At 42.8% G+C, this 22,024-nt stretch overlaps 1 protein-coding gene across 1 annotated transcript in view; it reads right to left on the bottom strand.

Annotated features, from left to right (window-relative positions):
- The window catches only part of ZNF407 (zinc finger protein 407), a 417,355-nt gene extending 397,534 nt beyond the window's left edge, over positions 1 to 19,821 (bottom strand). The window contains exon 1 of the mRNA XM_036823222.1: positions 19,754 to 19,821. The gene's annotated coding sequence lies outside the window, so the exon portion shown is untranslated. The remainder of the gene's footprint in view (positions 1 to 19,753) is intronic.
- Positions 19,822 to 22,024: the final 2,203 nt, after the last annotated feature.

Here is a 22,024-nt window from a genome sequence, read left to right as displayed (position 1 = left end):
CCAAGTAGACTATTTGGCTAAAAGAGCAGAAATATCATTTGAGCTAAACCCCAGGACACTAAAACTGTTTTTTTTCTTTTGTTGAGGGGGCAGGTAGGAACAGTTAAACATTTCAAGTAGAAAAAAGGGATTAGCAAAGCCGCAAAGCACACCCAATGAGCACGTGAGACTGTCAGCAGTGCAGACAGCTACAGCCCTGGCTTTCTACTGCAGGGCAACTTAAAACCCAGGCAGATGACCAACACCACATCATAGGAGGCTCCGAATTAAGAACTGGGACTTATTCAGTAGTGTCAGTGGGGGGTCACCAAAACACAGCACTGCTTCAGGAAGATTCATTTTTCAGTATGCAGGACATATCATGGGTAGAGAAAGTCTAGAGGCAGAAAGAGTGCATTATAATAGTTTAAGTTATAAGGCCTGAACTAGAATGACATCAGTAAGCGGGAGTGCAAGGTGATTTAGTAAGTATCTTAAAGTGACCGAGAGGGGATTCAACAGAAATGAGGAACCTTTTACATATATATATATATATATATATATATATATTTTTTTTTTTTTTTTTTTTTTTAAAGAAAAACCTTCATCAGAAAGCTTTTTAGGTTATTATAGCAGAATTCAAAAATCACCCAACTGGGAAAGTTCAAGGACTCTTTTCTGGAGGCAGATTTAATTCATTCACTCAACATTTATGGAAAGCGTACCATGTACCAGAAAGCACCTTTAATTCTCTGTGAACAAAGCAATACAACAGAACAGGCATGGGACTCACTGTCAACCCTCAAAGTAAGTAAGGCAGAATCCCTGTTCTTTCTGAAAGTCCTGGTACTTGTACCCATTGGAGAAGCCGGTGAGTCTCCGATTTCTTCCCACAGCAAGGTTTCAAAATTCAGAAGACTTAGTAGGTATTTAGACTAAAATAATGAGATATATTATTAAACCAAATCTTCTTAAAGCATACAGTTCCTACACAAATTCATCAATTACCATTCAACACACATCCTCACCGTGCCAAAGATTTTCAAATATGCAATTCCATTTATAGTTTCTACTCTCATCCAAATCCTCAACTAGTAGTTGTTCCTCAACTATAAATAAATAAATAAATAAATAAATAAATAAATAAGTTTTATATAATGATCTTCAATTTTACCTATAAAAAATTATTAGCTCACCAAGAAGATGTCCCAAAAGAAAGTCCCTACTCTAACTGAAATAGTCTCTGCTGTAGTTTAAAAAGAAAAGAGAAAAAAAAAGTGCAAGAAAGAAATCAAAACACGCATATACTTTTTAAGAACAATAATAAGAACCTAGAAAAATGGTACAGATGAACCGGTTTACAGGGCAGAAATAGAGACACAGATGTAGAGAACAAACGTATGGACACCAACGGGGGAAAGCGGCGGGGGATGGTGGTGGTGGTGGGATGAACTGGGCGATTGGGATCGACATGTAGACACTGAGGTGTATAAAGCTGATGACTAACAAGGACCTGCCGTATAAAAAAATAAATAAAATAAAATTCAAAAATTTAAAAAAGAGAATAATAAAACAAATCAATAGCAGCATTCTGATGACACCTGGTGGCCATTTCTCACAGGAAGTTTTTTTCAGCATTTTTAAGAAAGTATTTCAGGAACTAGTAGAGAAACATACCAGTTATTCGACCATTTCATATGCTAACCTCACTGTGGGCAGCACGGATGAAATTTTCCCCTTTCGCTCCACCTCTCACTCACAGCATCTCGACTCCGCGTCTCTCTTCATCCCGTCCCTCTTTTGTGCTGAGTGTACAGTAAGTGAGGCTGAGCTATGTCTCTCACACACGCAGGGACACACTCGCCCAGGAGTATGACGAGGCCACCCACACAGGAAACACCTCTCCCCGCCTCCACCCCAGGCCAGCTCACCCTCATCCCTCCTAGACCGACCCAAATTCCTGATGCAAACGCTGTGAAGTCGGCACGCGTTGGCACCAGGCCAAGAGTAAAATCACAGCAGGGGACACATGTGTGGCAGGGCAGGTGTGCACACACAGGCATATACAGAAACTCCCGACGGTCTTCGCCCTTTCCCTTTGGGCCTGGGAGGTCAAGGTAGGACAGGTAAAACGCCCTACGAGCCTATTATGATGTGCAGTGGCGACAGCTGAGACGAGAATAAAGGGAAATTAGTGGACTACTCAGATCTCTTTCTTAACCTACCATTTCAACTGGACTTTTTATTGAAAATACGTCTCTTACCATTATACTATCACTAACTTAGTACAGTACCACCACATCCCTATGGAGAGGCTGCTAATGAGAAAGTCTGAAGCATCCGTTGTGGTTACAAACACCAAGTGCATAACATAAGGGTAATTAAAAGGGTACTTTATGTAATCCTCCTCTCACCAAACTCTCCCATCAGAAGCATCAATGCCTAACAGAGACCACAAAACAAAGCATCTGATCCTACCCAAAAAAAAAAAGAAAACCACTTTTCCATGAAAATGCTCACAAGTTGAATAATTTCTTCCATGACAAAAGAGTATAATTTAACACCCTAAAAACCATTTACTAGATAACACTGGAGGCAGTTTACCACAAATGGGTGTGTAATATAGCTGTGGTTTATTTGCAATGGGACCAGCACATGAACACCTGGGTCCACTAAAACCCACCTCCTCACTGTCCCGAGAACTGGCTGCAATGCTCTCCTCAGCTACGTGTGTAAACCTGTGCTTCTCCCCACCCAGGAAAAAGCCTGTGGTGGTTCAAAGTGAGTCCACAGACTTCTCTGGCACTCCCGGTAAAGGGTGGGGCTAGCCCTCACCTTGGTGTGGGCTGGCCTGCCGGCCTGCCTAGAAGGGACAGAAATAGCGGAGGTGAGGGAGCTCCACCACGCTTCGGGCCTGCCCCCTTCCCTTGCCACACCCTGTCCGGGGAAGCGGGAGGTCACCCCTGCAGCCTACGAGGCGGGCTCCAGGAGGTGGCCAGGGACTGAAGCTTCACCACCAAGAGCCAGAGGAACTCTGCCGCCAGCGACGAGGGAGCAGCTCCTCCAGCCCCAGGCGAGCCTTCAGGCACTTCAGGGACGCGGCCCACGAGAGACCTGGCGCACAGCCACCCAGGTGAGCCCACTCCCAAATCCCTGACCGCAGAAACTGGCTTGAAGCCCCATGTTTTGACGTAATTTGTTATATAGCACTGGACTACTAATATAATGCCCGTTCTCTCCCTTTACACCTTGTCAGGAATAGATCGGCTCAAGTTCACCCCTCCTTTATATGTAGTTTATACATAATTTCCTTTCCTATATGCTCCAACCTTTAACAGGAATCTTCTGTACTAGCAAAACAGTATTAAGCTACACAGGAGGAGGTCAATAAATGTTAAGTGAAGTATACTCCGAAATGCATATCGAGGGCAGAATTCCTATCAAACTTCCGTAAGATTTTAGAACTTAAGAAACTGACATTGGGCTTCCCTGGTGGCGCAGTGGTTGAGAATCTGCCTGCCAATGCAGGGGACACGGGTTCAAGCCCTGGTCCGGGAAGATCCCACATGATGCGGAGCAACTGGGCCCGTGAGCCACAACTACTGAGCCTGCGCGTCTGGAGCCTGTGCTCCGCAACAAGAGAGGCCGCAACAGTGAGAGGCCCGCGCACCGCGATGAAGAGTGGCCCCCGCTCGCCGCAACTGGAGAAAGCCCTCGCACAGAAATGAAGACCCAACACAGCCAAAAATAAAAATATAAATAAATAAATTAATTAAAGAAACGTTTAAAAAAAAAAAGAAACTGACATTTACATTGATGCCTCTCCCACTATCAAAATCAGATCTGATATAGCTTACAGTGAAAAAGTGGTGTAATGAAATCAAGAGTTATTAAAGAGATGAGGTGGAATTTTAAACTTAGATCTATATGGAATAAAAGAAAAGTCTTAATATTTCTGAAAGACCTGATCATTTTGGAGGAGGCTTTTCCTTCTTATAGGCCCCCAGATTCACTGATAGCAAGCGACCTGCCTCAGAGCTAACGGTAGCCATGAGTTCCTTTCCAGCTAGAGTCGGGTTGGTAGCAGCTTACAACCTAACATTCCCCAAACCTGAGAAGGCGGCCCATGCAGTAAACGCATGAACAGCCACAGGTCATCGGGGCTGAACAGGCCGCAATCCTGGCCCCCAGACGGCGTTAACTCCCCCACCTTCCCCTGGCAGGAGGCATCCAAGCTCAGGAGATGCAGGGGTCTCCGGCCACAGGACCTGTACCTGGTTAAGCTTCACCTCCAAAGCATCTCACGTGCCATGTCCAGCTTAATCCTAAAAAGAACCTTCCCCAGCCAGTCCAAGGACACACTGAAGACAAGCAGGCTAGAACTATGTGCTCCTAAGCCCAAATGGTCAGAGTAAAGTAAAACTATCAGATGGAGAAAAAAAAATTCTCACTCAAGTCAGAATAGAATATTGTTTCTATTCCAGGGGTACCCATGGTCTATTTCAAATATCCAATTTGATTCTGTGTGCAAGTTAAAATTTAGAATATTTCTTTAGTGCCTAAGTGAGAGCTAAAACAATCACTAAAAAGTCATACTAAAAGGGATCAAACCATGGTAACCAAAACAGAATAAGTAAATCGTCATCCCTTCATCAAAGATTGCCACCTTTCCAACACTACTTGTGAAGATGTATTAATACCAATAAAAAACAACAAATCACAGGACAAAAATATACTGTAAAGTTAGCTCAGCCTTCTTACCTGGCTATTTCTTTTTTTAAAATCTTCCTACACTTCAAGTACTATTTTCCAAATACGTTAATCGATCCCATAATAAAGTTAATTTTATGACTATCTTATATCAACCATCTCTGACAAATGTACCTTTTATGGTATTTAATATATCTCCTTTCAAAAAGTATTTTTAAAATCAACTTTTTGCTAGTATTTCTAATTGTTTTGATTTTTTTTAAGAAAGGAAATTCTTACTGGAATAGAAAAATAATAAAAGGAATGAAGATTCTATGAGTAAAGTAGAAAATGAAAAAATTCAATGCCATTAAAAGCAGACACATAGGATCGTTTGTATCTTATGCCATATGAAAAGGTTGTTTTATTATCAGTGTAACTAATCACAATGAAACCATCTCTTACAACTAAAGACATTATAATGAATTTTCTTTACAGCTACAGAGAAATGGGATTTGCTGTTTCACATCAAATAGAACAGGCTGTATAAATTCTTCCTATTTATTGTAAAACATAATTTCATCTATAAAATCAGTCATGAAATGTTAAAACTGAAACAACAGAATTTATACCCTTTACTTAATTTAGTTTAAACAGTCTATTCACTAAAAGGGGGGGGGGGGAGGTACATGTGATAGAGCCCCTGCTTTCTCATTAAGTGTTTCCATTAGGCCCTTTATTTTCAAGAATTTATAATGCAGCCATAAAAAAAAAGCATTCCATAGTAAAAGTTAGTATACTTTCCTTAAATTTTAGTTTCATCTTTTTTAAAAGGCAAGAAAATGAAGCACAAAGCATACGAATGCTGAGGAAGGGAAGAGAACGAGGAGAAAAAAATTTAAAAAACACAATGCATTTACACTGCAAATGTTAAACACTAGTGAAAAGGAACATTCATGTACAAATAAGGAGGCCCAACTATTCTAACAATACACTGCAGGACACATGGCAAACAGTTAACTTTTCTGAGCCTCAGTTTCCTCATTTGCAAAGTGAGAGAGAAGGACTAAGATTTCTAAATTCCATGAGAAAATCCCTCACTCACAATAAAAAAAAATGTTGAACACTCAACCAGTAGAAAAAAGAATGGATCTGTTTTTCATTCCAGCAGGAATAATACGAAGAAAAAGGCTATTTCCAAAACGTAAAAATGGAGGAAAAATAACAAAAAAACAGCTAAAGACACGTTCCACACTGTTCTTGCTTAAACAGATTCCTCAGGTCCACTGAAGAGATGGATTAATACCATGGCTAATCAAAGAACGGCAAGGAAAACAGACTAAAACTACTAACTTTGGAAGAAATCTGGAAAACACTGTAATTCCAAATGTCGATAAGCTAACACATGATATAAAACTATCAAGCTTCAAGATTTTTGGAACATAAATTATTAGGTGTCAAAGATATGAATGTTAAGAAAGTATATTTAGAAAAGAGAAAACTTCAGTATTAAATTTTAAAAATGGATATAGTTCTAACCAAGTCCAATTATCTAATAAGATTAATAGTTTTTATTTTCCTCTGGGTGATGAAATTATAGGTAATTTTTTCTTCTTCTTCCTGGCTTTTTCCTATACTCTTTCCTAAATATATTACTTTGGGGGGGAGGAAACTAAAGGGGCAGCTTAAAAAAAGTCTCTACACATGGTAAGTAGCGGAAAATGATAACTCCTCTCAAGAAGGGAAGAGCAAGCCCTCAGGTAGAAATACATTTATGATTGTGGTTCTAAGAATAAACTGAGAATCAAAATCTTACAAATAAAAGTAAATTTAAGGGGTGACTTGTAAAAGTCGGAGATGTTTGGGGTCTAATTTTGGTCAAACACCCAGGGACACCAAGAAATATCCCTACGGCCATCAGAGCACCCACTAAACTCAAGAGAGGAGGAGGAAGACCAATAACAAGCACAGTTATACATATACATATATCCCCATATCCCCTCCCTCTTGTGTCCCCCTCCCTCCCACCCTCCCTATCCCACCCCTCTAGGTGGTCACAGAGCACAGAGCTGATCTCCCTGTGCTATGCGGTTGCTTCCCACTAGCTATCTATTTTACGGTTAGTAGTGTATATATGTCCATGCCACTCTCTCACTTTGTCACAGCTTACCCTTCCCCCTCCCCATATCCTCAAGTCCATTCTCTAGTAAGTCTGTGTCTTTATTCCCGTCTTGCCACTAGGTTCTTCATGACTTTTTTTTTTCCCTTAGATTCCATATATATGTGTTAGCATACTGTATTTGTTTTTCTCTTTCTGACTTACTTCACTCTGTATGACAGACTCTAACTCCATCCACCTCAGTACAAATAACTCCATTTCGTTTCTTTTTATGGCTGAGCAATATTCCATTGTATATATGTGCCACATCTTCTTTATCCATTCATCTGATGATGGACACTTAGGTTGCTTCCATGTCCTGGCTATTGTAAATAGAGCTGCAATGAACATTGTGGTACATGACTCTTTTTGAATTATGGTTTTCTCAGGGTATATGCCCAGTAGCTGGCACCCACATCTCGGCCTCCGATACCTCCTCACTAAACAGAACCCGGCTCCTCAAGGAATGGCAGGTTCTAGGCCGGGGGCAGGGTCAGTACACCATGAGCCTGGAGCATCTTATCATGTCACGAAGTGGGGAGAAATGTTTTTAGAAAACGTTGGGACAAAGACACAGGAGTCAGCTTGAAGAGGTGCCTACTGACTAAATCTGGGACAACGTGAGCGCCAGAGTCGTTAGTGCCAGTAAACCATTAAAAGCAGGTATGAAGAAGTCCATACTGATGGCTGGGAGAGAGACAGAGAGACTGATTAGACAGACAAATGGATGGGCTGACAGGGCAAAGGTTACAGCAGAATGCTGAGGGCCAACTGGTAAATGTGGAGGGAGTGAGGGGATAGAAAATCATACTGACAGAGACCGTATCGGGCAAGAACTATCAATGGATGCCAATTCTAGGGGGGCAATTGTGATGTGCAAAATGTTTGAATGGCATTAAACCATCTCCCTACAAACTGCTTATTTGCTGCAAGGGAAGAAAAAATATTCAGTAATTATACGGTGGATAACTCAGCTACTCCTTGCCAGGGGGGATCAAATTAACATCCTCAATGAAGGCGGACATGGGATGCCTGCAGATATAACACCCTGAGGAGGAGAGGACACCTGTGCATCACTGCAGCTGAGAATGCCGAACCTGCAGCTAATTAAGAGGAAACAGCACACAACACAGAGTGAGGAATGTTTTATTTGAAGACAAAAAAAAAATGTGGGGAGGACTGCATTCTTCACAAATGTCAATGTCATAAAAGACAAAGACAGACTATGGACATGTTCCAGATTAAAGGAGGCTAAGGAGACATGACAACTAAACGTGCTATGTGTTCTGAGACTGGATCCTATGGTGGCAGGAAAACGTGCCACTAAGGGCATGCTAGGTCAGCTGACCAAAAGTACTGTGATGGTTAACTGCACGTGTGGGGCTAAGGCATGCAGAGACAGCCGGTAAAATATTATTTCCGGGTCCATCTGTGAGGGCGTTTCCGGAAGGGATAAGCATTTGAACGGTAGACTGAATAAAAAAGATCCACCCTCACCAGTGTGGGTTGGCAACACCCAATTTGTTGAGGGCCTGAATAGAACAAGACGGTGGAGAGGTGGAGGAAGGTCAAATTTGCTGTTTTCCCTTGAGTTGGGACGTCCACTTTCTCCTGCCCTCAGACATCAGCATTCCCGGTTTTTGAGCCATCAAACTCAGACTGAATTATATCACCAGCTTTCCTGTTTCTCGAGCCTGCAGAAAGAAGAATGTGGGACTTCTAGGCCTCCATATCCACATTAGCCAACTCCTATAAAAAAAAATCCCCTCTTACATATATTTGTATACATCCTATTGATTGTCTAGAGAATCCTGACTGATACAGATTTTGATACTGAGAGTGGTTCTAGAGGAATAGGATTTTCCCTTGAATTGGAACTGAGGTTTCTGGAATTGGCTCTCTAATGTGATGAGATTTAAGGATGCTAATGACTCTTTCCAGTAGCAAAGAGAGTACTGATAACAGTCTATAGTGTGAATAGGAAAACACTGTACCCACAGTCCCACTAGACATAGCTGGTCTGCTAGTTTCCAGGTGACTGCATTTACTTCTACTAGAATGTTATGGGGAGTTCCCTGGTGGTCCAGCAGTTAGGATTTGGCAGTTTCACTGCCCTGGCCCGGGTTCAATCCCTGGCTGGGGAACTGAGATCCCGCAAGCCGCTCAGTGTGGCAATCAATCAATCAATCAATAAGAATGTTATGGATTAAGCACTGAAGACACTAAAATAGTATTCATCATGTGAACAGTATTTCCCAAGTATGACAGAAATACACTACAGGCATTTAAAATAAAGTTATGTACCACAAGTAAGGACTTTTAAATAAGTGTGTATTATTAGCGTGAATATTAGGGGAAAAAAATAACATACCAACCTATGACTCCACATACATTACTTCTTATGACAAGGCTAAATTTAAAAAATAAAAAGTGAGGTAAAATACTGTGGAGTAAAATATAGCAAAAACAATGAAGGAATAAATAAATGACTAAAGTGTGGAAAACTCTACATTCATACCTTATTTATTTACTAATTTTTTGTATAAATTCTAAGAAGTCAATAAAAATAGATAAGGATTCTCAGTTCTAAATTCGTCTGTAGATAAGAGTGTTCTGAAAATCCCTCCCTTCCCCATGGCAGGCAACCCTTCATAGCTGGCATCACAAGTCTTCACTTATTAATTTTCACACAAGTACTGGCTACCTCAGACTATACCTTTAAGAAAACACTGCGGCCTAATAAAATGTCCTAACTCTGTAACATTACGCTTCTGCAGCCTGAGGAATAGATAAGAGAATTATATATGTGGAGAAGAAAAACTGCAGAATACTAATCTTCTACATATTCATAAACTGCCTTTCCTTCAGATGTGGGTACAGTGGCTAGACTCACCCTAACAAGAAGTTAATGCCCTAATTCCATAACTGCTATAATAAGTGGACTTGAAAATGGCTCAGACACAACACAAGTTCCTATCTCACTCCTGCAAACTCCCAAGGCAGGTGTTCCAGGTCTGCAGGCAGTCGGCTCCCAGCTGATTCAGAAATCCCGGCTCTTTCCAACCTGATGCTCTGACTCAGAGCTTCCTCATTCTCTGCATCCAGCTGACAGAACACGACAGCAAGCATGAAAGAGGCAGGGCATTTGCTTCTTTAAAAGCCTTGGCTCAAAAGTGGCACCTACCACTTCCACTCATTCCTGCTTCGCTGCAAGGAAATCTGAAAAATGTCACCTAGAGTTGTGCAACCGTCCCTTGTGGAAGGGAAGAACTGATTTAGGTGGACAGCTAGCCATCTCTGCCACACACCAATCCAAAAGTTATCACACTACTTGTCAGTCTACCATTAATGAAGGCTTTTAATCTTTATAAGACTTACCAAGACCTGTTTTGAGAAATGCAACTGCCCCTGGAAGAGCATACTAAGAGCTACCACTTCCACATTTGTAAAACAAGGGAATTATAGACAATATCAGTCATTTGACAAATTTAGCTAATCATCAAAACATGAATCCCTTGGACCTACACGTGGACAGATTCCGATTAAGAAAGTCTGGGGTGGGGACAAAAGCCTGTAGTTCTAAAGAGCTCCCTGTTTGATTCTGATGAGCCAGATTTGGGACGCACTGGATAAAAGTCCCTCCTAACCTCAAAAAGAACCAATATATACTTAACATACATTTACCAGACAGAGGTGAGGTGCAGAGAAGGAGAGGGAAAAAAGGGGGAGGAAGAAAGGTGAATCAGGAAGGAGAAAAATGTACTGCACTAAACAGGGCCATCACACCAGATTCCGAACTCATTTGCCTATATAACAACTGGCCACACAACAGTATTCTGAGTGTGACTTTCAGCAAACACTGTCTCAATCTACCACCCTGAAACTCTAGGGTTTTAAACACTACCCCTACAGGAAACCAGATTATGGACCCTGAAGATTCTTAATGAAAATCGTTTGATCTCATTTTCTGAAAGACTATAATTTCTACTACCACTTTGTGAATGATCTAAATTTTCTAGGCTATTTTTAAACGTACATTACACCTTAGTTTAAATTCTAACAGTTTTATAATTTTATGCACTCGTATAACTGTGATTCCCCATTCTATAATAATTGATCCAATAATTATATATCAAATTTTGATCCCTAATTCACAATAATTCACAAATGAATTGTACCCTTGGAAAGAAGTGGTTTGTTGCTTGTTCTAGGTTTAAAACACAAAGTTTCCATTACATTTAGTAACTGACAAGCAAGCTAGGCTTTGGTTACATTGGATGATGTAACCTGGTACTACTCCAACTGTGTTAAGCAATCTTTTCCCAAGGAGGCTTCTTATTAGCTTACTTGTTTTTATTTAAAACTATTTTATTTTTTAATAAAAAGTAAAAAGTACAGCATATAAGAGAAAACAAAAGTATGAACATCAAACACATTGAAAAACACTGAGAACTAAGACTGAGATTATCTAGCTTTAGCAAAATACAGCTGAAACTAGAAGAGCTGAAGTACCTAAAACCCATTTGAAGAAGCCTACTTTCTACATTTGCCCATCAGGGATCTGCGACAAGCACTATATGTGTCTGAAATGCAGACATCCTGCTATGGAAGGACTCTCACGGGCTGTCAGCTTCTTAGTGAGGGGCTGGCTCTGTTAGAAAGTATGACATTACATAATTACAAATGCTTGACAGTTCTGGTATAGACAAATTTAGCACTCCGAATATCAAACAAAAATAGTACAACTATTTGGTTCCATAGGACGTGTAACTTGACTTACGGCTTCTATAACCATCTTTTTATTTTTCCTATACTTGCTCATTTCAAGGAGCGACTGTCATACCACGATGGCTTAAAAAGGTTTACGGCATAAGTAATGTTTATTTAAAAATAGTCCTCGTAATATGGGATACATATGATACTCCAAAAAATTTTATCAAAGGCTAGGAAAAAAAAAATAGGCAAAAGAGGCAAAGGTAGATTTCCCAAAAGTGACTTTTTTAGCAGCCTAAGCAAAGAAGTATGATTTCCTAAATCCTATGGCACGATATTACCACTTCCTAATGAACTGGAAGATGCAATCCTCAGAACTAACAACAAAATACAATTACTTTTTCTGCTTTCTAGACTTGCCATTTACTAGAATAATAAAGTCATGTACACTGGTTTAAAAACAAACCTAGCAAAATCAAGTAACTTGGAAAATGGGGGTGAATACACCCTTCACCAGTCCTGCTCTCTACTCCCATTCCTACTTGGACTTTGCCTTTTTTTCTGTAACTCACAACACTCTGGGACACAACTCTGCTTTGTCTACGACTGTCTTCCTCTGACCTTCTCTGACAGAGTCAGAGACTTCCTCCACCTCTTCCCCCTGTGTGCCCACAGGACCTCCCCACCTCTGTGACACGGGGCGGTAGTGACCTGACCCCCCCCACCCCGGGTTCACTGGGTGGCTCCATCCTCAGCTAATGAGTGTGCATGCAGAGTGAGCGCCCAGCAAGCGTTCACACTCCTCGCCCTCGAAACCAGTCTCCTCCCTGGTACCTCTACCCCGGAGAGCACTGTCACATCACAGTCCAACAAGAATGTATCTTGACCACCATCACCCCCATCATTTTTTTCATACAAACTGAATAGTCCCTGAGTAGATGGACACTGCAAAAAAGAAAGTTTGTTTTTAAAATATTTGGTAGATATAAAAATAATTTTAATGTGTACAAAGATATTAAGCATAATATAACAAAAACCTGAGTACAGATCACAGTTTAAGAAAATTAAATTCTTGTCTTTGAAGTCCCTCTTGGTGTGCCTATCACCTTCCCTCTTGTTACACAGCTACCCACTAACTTGTATTTTCTGTTTATAATTTACCTATTTTCTTTACTACTTTGCCATACCTGTATTCCTAACAATACGCAATTGTTTTGCATGTTTCTAAACTTAAAAAAGAAAAAGGGAAAAATACTAGATGCATTCTTCTGCAAGTAGCTTTTTTTCCCTCAAGTTAATGTTCCTGATACTTATCCTTGGTGATGCATGTGCCTGAAGTCCATTGGGTTTCACAATTGCACAGTACTTCACTACAGGAATATAGTACAATTTATTCATTCTCCTGTGATGGGCGTGGCTTCCAAGGTTTGTCTTTTACAAACAGTGCAAGGGTGAGCATTCCTGTACATGTCTCCAGTCATTCATGGACCCGAGTTTCTCTGGGGCAGTGGTGTGCCCATTTTAGCATGCATCAAATCACCTGGAGGGCTTGCTAAAACAGAAAGCTGGCCCATCCCCAAGGTTTCTGATTCAGTAGGTCTAGGGTGGGGCCCCAAAATGTGCGTTTCTAACAACTTCCCAGGAGATGATGGGAACACAACGCAGAAGCAACACTCTAGGATAAAGACATAGGAGTAGAATTACTGGGTCAAAGGGTACACGCCTCTTTAACTTTACTAGTTAATTCCAAAGTTATTGTACCAATGTACACTCCCTCTTAGCATTCACTAGAATGCTTCCTACCCTCCTGAACAGCAGATATTGTCAGATTTTTACACTGTTGCCAAATTAGCATGTATGAAACTATATACCATGTTGGTCCTAATTTGCAGTTCTCTAATTACTGATGAAGTTGAGAATCTCTGCATTCAGGTTTCCTCTTCTGTGAAATGCCTATTCAGGTCCTTTGCCCATTTGCCTATTGTTCTTATAGATTTGCAGCTGTTCACCTTTCTGGACACTAAACTTTTATCAGTAATATGTACTAAAAGATCTATTCTCACTTGTGACTTGTCTGTTCACTTTCTTGATGGTTTCTTTTAATAAACAAAAGTTGTCAATATCAAGGTTGTCAAACACATCAATCCTTTCTTTTATGGTTTGCACCTTCTATAATTTAAGAACCTTTTCCCTCTAACAGAGTAATACAACTATTGCCCTACATTGTCTTCTAAAAGTTTCATAGTTTTGCCTTCTACATATAAGCCTTTAATTGACCTGTAGTTGATTTTGGTGAATGATGTGAATTAGAAACATATCCCACTGCTAAGAAGTTTCCTGTTTGGTAAGGGCCACAGATACAGCCAACAATAACTATACACAATAAGTGCCCCAAGTGAGATATTGGTTAGATGTTAATCACTGTTTTGTTGAGGTTTATTCTGCTCTCTCATTGAGGAAAACAAAAAACCGGAAATTTTCAACATGAAAACTTGGAAAGTTTTAGCAAATTAGTCAGAATATGATCCCCACTCAGCACACTCCAAGAAGCATCTTTAAAAAATACCAAAAAAATGTTGGATTATTCTTAAAAAAAAAGCATTGGGGAAAGTGTGGGAAAATGGGCATTCTCAATAGTACTGGTTAGGATATAAATCTATACAACCTTTCAAGAGGGTAATTTTACAATTTATATATCAGAAACCTTAAAATGTGTATCTTCTTTGAGCTATCAGTGACTCTTTACAGAATTTACCTTAAAGAAATAACCAGACAAAATATGTGTTTAAGGATATGCACCAAGGAACTCTTTACACGAGAAAAAACTGGGAACAACCTAATATCCAGCAATGAGGTACCAGTCAAAGATGAAGAAGCCATGGCACACCCATAGACTGGCACACTGTGCAGATTACAGAGCTGTGCTGACAGGGGGAAATGGTCACAGTATTCCAGTAGCTTATAAAAACACTTAACAAGATGCACATACAACATTCATTTACTCATAAATATTTATTGAGTGCCTCTATGTGCTAGGTACCAAGCAAGTTCCTGAGTAAGCAGAAAGAGGGATCTGTCCCCTGCCTCCACGGAGCTTACAGGCACTGAGAGGAGACAAACCAGGTATGTATCCTCCAACTGACTCAGGTTACGATATTAAAGGCACACGCATTTCGGAAATAGAGATAATTTATATGTGTAATATAGCCAGCAATTCCATTAGCAAGGAAAGCACGTGCCCCAGCTCCATGGGCTGGCAAGTGGGTAAGCAGTGGGATACCAGGAGCAACTGCCTCGTGATGAACTGAAGTGCATCCATCTTCTAAATGCTCCAGGGAGAATTCTTAAGAAATGCAGCACAATTATGGAAAGTCGTGCACTGGAAGACACATGTGAGACAGGTCACAGAACCAAAGCAAAACAATCGGACAAACAGCTTCCACTGTTGCCAATTCAAGATGAATACTGCCCGAGATCAAGTACAAGTTCTTGAGCAAATAACTGTTCTTCCAGCAGTGAAACCTCTACCCTTTCCAGCTATGTTTGAGTCCAACAAATAGTACTGAAGCCTCCCAAGATAGGAAGTATTCCACAGTTAGGGTCAGGTTCAAAGGATTCTGATATTAGATATTCACTTATTTTAAACTTTTGCACCAAAATCAGGCAAATTAGGAGGGTCATTAATTACAAAGAGAAAATGTTTAATCTTAGAGCACAGAAAGATGTCAGACACCACCTCAACCAAGAGGTCAAAGTTAATATTCACCACTGATAAAATATATCTACATCACGTGCATTCCAATACGATGCACTGAGGGCAAACTTCACCGCTGTGGTATTCTTGCCAAAAATGCCTAACCCTCAATTTAATCCTGAAAGAACACGACGCAAATTCAAACCCACTAACATTCTACAACATAACTGACCAGTACTCCTCAGAAGTATCAAGGTCATGGAATATAAACCTAAAAGGAACTGTCACAGATTGGAAGAGACTACAGAGGCATGATAACTAAATGCAATGTGGGATACTGGGTTGGATGCTGAACCAGAAAAAGGACATCAGTGGTGAAACTCAAATCAAGTCTTTAGATTAATTGTATCAACTGCCCGGTTTTGGTTAACTGCACTACAGTTACATAACGTGTTAACAAAGAGACCTGGTTAGAAGATATATAGAACTCTCTGGACTATTTTTGAAATTTTTTTGTAATTCCACAATTATTTCAAAGTAAAAAGTTTTTAAAAATCATTTAAGATGCAAGATAAAAAGGTATGGGGATCGCTCATTAACTCTAACATAAAAATATGCTAGCTACCTCCTCCAATAACTATGCTTTAAAAAAATCCCAATAATTGCAACTAAGGCGTAAACTGGAATAAATGGCAATTATTCAAGAAAAGCCCATGACTGGGATCATCTAGAGAGCAGAGTAACTTTCCAGGTAAACGACCTACCTTACTTTCCCCCTTACTCTTTTTTAATTTAATTCAACTTACATTTCTTCAACATCTATTACAGGCATGTAATCTGTGCTTGGGCCCGACAAGATTTTGATATGTAAGAAAAGAACATTTTAGTACACAAAACAACACAGAAAAGCATAGAAAAACAAAGCTGGAAGTAACTTTTTACTCCCATACAACCTAGCAATCAACCTGGACACGCTTTTCAGTGTGAATGTTGGTAAGACTGGGGGCTCTCACAGCTCATGTGTAGCCCCTTCAGTAGTAAGTGGCTCTGACCACTAGAATTGTCTCCAAAAATTACCCTTGAATATGCCAAAATGACTCTGAGAAATACTCCATTTCCAGTCCTTATTTTTCATCTAATCATATGTTGTTTATGCGTTACTGTTTGTGATACAAAACTTAAAAACTTGATTCTCTGAGTACCAGGGAGAAGGTGAGGCGGGTAAAACCTGCGGAGGTTTACTTACTCTCCTCTTATGAGAGATCAAAGGCAACATCACGTGAGGCCAGGGCTCCCGAAGTGTGGCCTCAGAGGCCGCAGCTTCAACATCACCCAGGCACCTGTCAGAAGTGCAACTTCCCAGGCCCAGCACAGACCTGCTGAATCGGAGCCCCTGGGTGATGCCCCGCATCTGTGTTTTCACAAGCCCCCCAGTGACTCTGATGCACCTTAAATTTGAGAACTACTGATGATGCTTCCAAGAGCAGAAAGACTAGCCTATAAATCAGGGGGCCTGATTCTAATCCTTGTTCTGCCACTAATTTCTGAGACATGTTTGTCACTTAGCTTCTGGGGGGCTCAGCCTCCTCATCAGACAATGAGAGAATGAAAATAGATCAGTGCCACGGTCCTTATGCCCTCTAAAATGGGACAACTCTATGAGGCCTAAAAGTGAAAAGAGAACCACAGCATTTCACATATTTCTCTTTCATCCAAATGAAACAATTAAAATTTCTCCCTTTCATCAACTGGTCTCTGAATCATATTTCTTATTATTTTAAATAAAACTGCATTAACTTTGCTTTAGTGAAAGCCATATAAACTCTAATTTTACAGTTTCCTATTTAGTTCTGTATCAAGTCTATTTTGGAGGAATTCCACATAATAACAAAACTTCCAAGAAACCTACGCTACAGACTGAATTATAATTCCCGCCCCCAGCCCCCATCCCAAATTCGTATGTTGAAGCCCTACTCCCCAATGTGCCAGTATTTAGAGACGGGGCCTCTGGAAGGTAGGTTTACCTGAGATCATGAGGGTGAGGCCCCCAAGATGGGATCAGTGTCCTCACAAGAGGAAGAGAGACCAGAGTTCTCTCGCTCTCTGCCATGTGACAACAGAGCAAGAAGGTGGCTATCCGCAAGCCAGGAAGATTCCCTCAGCAGGAATCGGCACCTCGATCTGGGACTTCTCAACCTCCAGAACTGTGATAAATAAATGTTTGTTGTTTCAGCTACCCAGGCTATGGTATTTTGTTATAGCAGCAAGAGCTGACTAAGACACTCACATGTCCCCTCTGGTGTGGGGATCTAACACGCCAAGTTACAGTGCAGAACTGTGCTCCGTGACCTCTCATAACGACTGTGATCGAACCACAGGAAGTATTCACAAGCAACAAAATCAAAGAATTTTAAAATGTATAGATCTAGATATTTCCATTACTACACAGTTTTCATTTATCCTCCTGTTCATGGATTTATAAACTGGGATGCTTCTCGCAACCTGTGATACCTGTGAAACAAATCTCTTCTTAGAGGGGCTGTGAGAGAGGGAGGTGAATCAAACAGAAGAGTGTTTTATAAAAGAGAGTTCTCCTCTAATAAAACAAACCTAATTAGAATGAATGTTGGGGAAAATGTTCCATCAATCAAGTGAATACCCATTAACCCTTAAGATCTCCACTCAAATATATCCTGCAAGCTCTCACCACTCCTACCCCAGCAGTGATCATTTCCTCCGTGCTCCCGTATCTCCATTTCAGCACTTGGCAAAAGGCTTTACATTTGTTTATGTATCTGTCTCCGCCAACGGACCCTGAAATCATCTAGGGCAATATGTTACTCTCTCCTGCACTAAAATGGTGTCTGGCATGAAGCAGGAACCAGTGATTATTAAGTGGAGCCACTTTGCTTTGTTAAACACCAGTGGAACTCTGTCCTATCTTGCAGCTTTTGTGTAAATCTGAAATTATTCCAAAATCACAGGTTTTTTTTTTTTTTTAAAGGCACCAATAGCAACTGCGCTATCAGCAATCATCACAACTGTCTTACACATCATTTAAGAAGACATTAGCTACTACAGAGCCTTGCCTTGGCGGGTTTTGTTTGTTTGTTTATTTGTTTATTTGGCTGCGCCGGGTCTTCGTTGCGGCACTAGGGATCATTCGTTGCGGCATGCCGGCTTCTTAGTTGCGGCTTGCCAGCTTCTTAGTTGCAGCATGCATGCGGGATCTAGTTCCCGGACCAGGGATCGAACCCGGGGTCCCCTGCATTGGGAGCGCAGAGTCTTACCCACTGGACCACCAGGGAAGTCCCCGCCTTAGTGTTTTCCAGACGTGACACTAGGAGTTAGTAATTTCACACGTAGCAAACTTGAAGAAGAATGAATAACAAACATTTGAGATTTGAATCCGGACGTTAACTTTGGTCAAGTTATTTAATCTGGGTCTCAGTTGGTGGAAAGGGGTTAATTCCTGCTCTACAAGACTGCTGTGCTAAATAAAGTATACAGAGTATATATCAAATGAGCTCTCCTAATGATGTTCTAGTCAACAGATAATCAGCGCCCTTCCCTGTACGGTGTTCCAGCTGGACTAACACCTCACCGCAGAACAGGTGCACACTGTAATTAGTTCCACGGGCACGAGCTGTAACGTTATATACCTCGGTCACCATTAGGGCTATGGTTACCTATAAAAAAAGAAATCCTACTCGTGTGTCCCTGGATGCCAGCCCTGCCAAGATATCCCACTCCAGAATTCTCCCTTGAAAATAAGCTATTCCCACCTCGACGCAGCCGACAGGGGTCAGCCGCTCCTGCCACCCGCCTCCACCAGACTGGTCCCCAGAAAGCGGACAAGCACACACAGGACGTGCCCGCTAGCTGGGAAGAGGGGTACCCGCTGCTCCAAAAAGTGGTGTGCGGCAGCCTGGGGTCTCCGTCCAGGGCGGAGCGGCTGAACCCGAGCGGCCAGGACCCACCCTTCCGGTCGTACCGCTCTCGGGCACCAGCGCTCCAGACCGCTGCCCGCCCGCCCGCCCGCCGGCCCGGCGTCCTTAACGGAAGCCGACGCTGGTGGCACCGGCGCGGCTCCGGGAGACCGGGAGGGGGCGAGGGGGCGCGCGGGCAGGCGGGCAGCCGGAGGAAACCGACACGCGGCAGCTCGGCGTGTGCGTTTCACTCGGGGGAAGCCCGGCGGTAAGAAGCGCCCGACGGGCAGGGGCGCGCGGGATCGCCGCCTCCGCCCTGACAGCCAGGCCCGTGTGAGCCGGGCCGCGGGGCGAGCAGCGGCTGGCGGCGGGCGTGTGTCGGGTGAGTCTGGGCGGCGTCGGGAGGGACCGGCGAGCGGGGAGGGGCGGAGGCGGGGGGAAGGGGGGAGGAGGAAGAGCGAAGGGCCCTGGCGGGGCTCCCGGCGCCCAGCCACCCGGGCCCGGGCCCTCAAGCCACCGCCCCCAGGCCCCGCGCTGACGCTGGACGGTCCCCGCCTCCAAACCCCCCGCCCCGGCCAGAGAATAACTTACCTGTTTGCCGACGGAATCGCTCCTGCTCGCCCCTCTGACTGACTCCTCCGGCTCACCGTCTTCCCTCTGGGAGGAAGGGGAGGGACTTCCTGTCTCTCCGCTGAGCGACTTCCGGCAGTCCTCAGGACGACTCCTTCGTGGACTGCGCGCCGGACACCATGACCAAAAAGCAGGATCCTGGAACTGGATTAGTAAAACCCACATCGAGTTCCCTTGTTCTGTCCCGACTGGCCGGGGCACCTATGTGCCTCTTGTTTTATTTTGTCTGTCAGCTCTCGCCGGAAGTTGCTAGGAGATGGAACCGGAAGTCCCGCCCCTCCCCAAAGAGAGGAAAACGGAAAGCCGAAGAAGTCAATCTAAAGAAGGGGAGACGCGTCCGGCTGGAAGGCTGGCGGTGTCTGAGGCGGAGGGCCGAGTGGGGTTTAAGGAGAGTCCCCAAGCGGATTCCTCCGGACAGTCCGCCCCTTCCGTGCCCCATGCCTCCTCACCCTACCCCGTCCCCCGCCCGCCCGCCGTAGAGGACCCCGAGGGCGGCGCGGGACCGCAGAGGGCGGCGCGGGGCGAGCGGTCGCTGCCCTGGGCCTTCCGGGGCCCGAACGGTGCCCGGCGCCTCTAGGCGCCCGTCTACGGGGACCCGCTTTCTCTGCTGGGCCAGGCGCGTGCGCAACCCCAGATGTTGAGGACAGTCTGTCGGTGGACTCCAAGAAAGGATCCTCGGAGTCACGGGCCGCAGGGAGCCACGAGCCCAGTTCCGATACTAAAAGGGAGGCAGAGCAGCCGAGTGTGGTGGTCGGCCAGTTTGGCAATAAAAGCCGAAAACGCCCTGGGTGTTTAAAAAGCCCCCGCCGGACCGTTTTTATAACGGTAGCGACGCAGCGCAAGAATTGTTAGGAAGAAAGTAAGGCACGACCGAGGCGTGGTCGTCCCCGCCGCCTCCTGCCCCTCTTGCGGGAGCATCCGCGGACCTGAAGCTTACAGCCCTTCTCCGGAAACTCGAGATCCAGGAAGGAAGACCGCGGCTTGCAAAGTGCTCTGACGGACACCTATATAGAGATGAGCGGCGACATCCCACTTGCGATCAGATTGAGACACCGCTTGCTCAGCAGTTTTGACTTTATCTTGTAGGTATAGGGAAAGCTCTTAAATAATTGGATTTGTATAATTTTAGGTAAACGGAGTTTTTAAAGGATGGTCCTATAATAATGATGGTAGGCTTTCTAAACCAAACCCATCTCTCAAGGCCAGTTCCAGCTCAACGCTATTTAAGTCAATATACAGGTGATAATCACGTTTTAAATACTGGTTTACAGAGTACTTTTCGTAGACATTATCTGGTCGAATTTTTACTGTAATCCACATGAATTCTCATGTCCGTCACCCACAACAGGAAGTTGTAACTTAGAAGAGTCAAATAACTGTTCCAAGATCACACAGCTAGTAAAGGTGGAACTCACTTTCCAAACTCCAGAGTCAACCTTTTCCAGTCCACCGGGCATCTTTTAATGAACAGCTAGTTCAAGAGTGTTGGTCTTGGATGAGAAGGTGATGAATTTCTCAACACTTAAGAGTAGCTAGCACCGTATTCCATGTTGAAGAGGCATTCTGTTGATTTGTAGGAGATTGATCTTGCTACCTTTCTTACCCTGGGAACTGAGTTAACATTTCATCTTCCTTCTTTGAGCAGCGAAATAAAATCTGAGTTTATTTTTCAGTTCCCCATCATGCAGTATTTTACTGAGACAGGACCTTTGCATCATACAGTGACCTTAAGGAAGTCAACCTGACTTCCTCGTGTATAAAATTAGTCATTTAGGGTAAAGTTCCCGCCTTTTGTCATTCTGTTAATATAAATAGAAGAGGTTCTAAAATTTCTAAGCCACAGTAATAGTGTCTAATACTGTTACTCTCATTAAAACATTTAAAAGACTGTGTCCCATTAGATAATACTAACAGCGGTGATAGCTGTGGTTTATTAAGCACCTACTACGTGTCATGCAATGCTCAAGAGAATCCAAGAATATAGGAAAAATTTGTTTTTCTGTGTCTCTAGGAAAATTTATATATAATATGTATATCCTTTATATATATACAGATTTTATATAAAATAAAGCTCCTTTGGAGCTTCTTTAAGACACGTTTGCCAAAGATGATGTCTTTCCATTGCTTCTGGCCTCCATTTTTTCCTGATGAGCAGAGGTCATTCAGATGTTTTTCTCCCTTTTATGTTTCCCTATATGTAATTTGTCACTTTTCTCAGGCTACTTGCAAAAT

This window comes from Balaenoptera musculus, chromosome 14 (assembly GCF_009873245.2).
Source record: "Balaenoptera musculus isolate JJ_BM4_2016_0621 chromosome 14, mBalMus1.pri.v3, whole genome shotgun sequence".
In the NCBI taxonomy this organism is placed as follows: Eukaryota; Metazoa; Chordata; class Mammalia; order Artiodactyla; family Balaenopteridae; genus Balaenoptera; species Balaenoptera musculus.
This window is presented reverse-complemented; position numbering and strand designations above follow the sequence as displayed.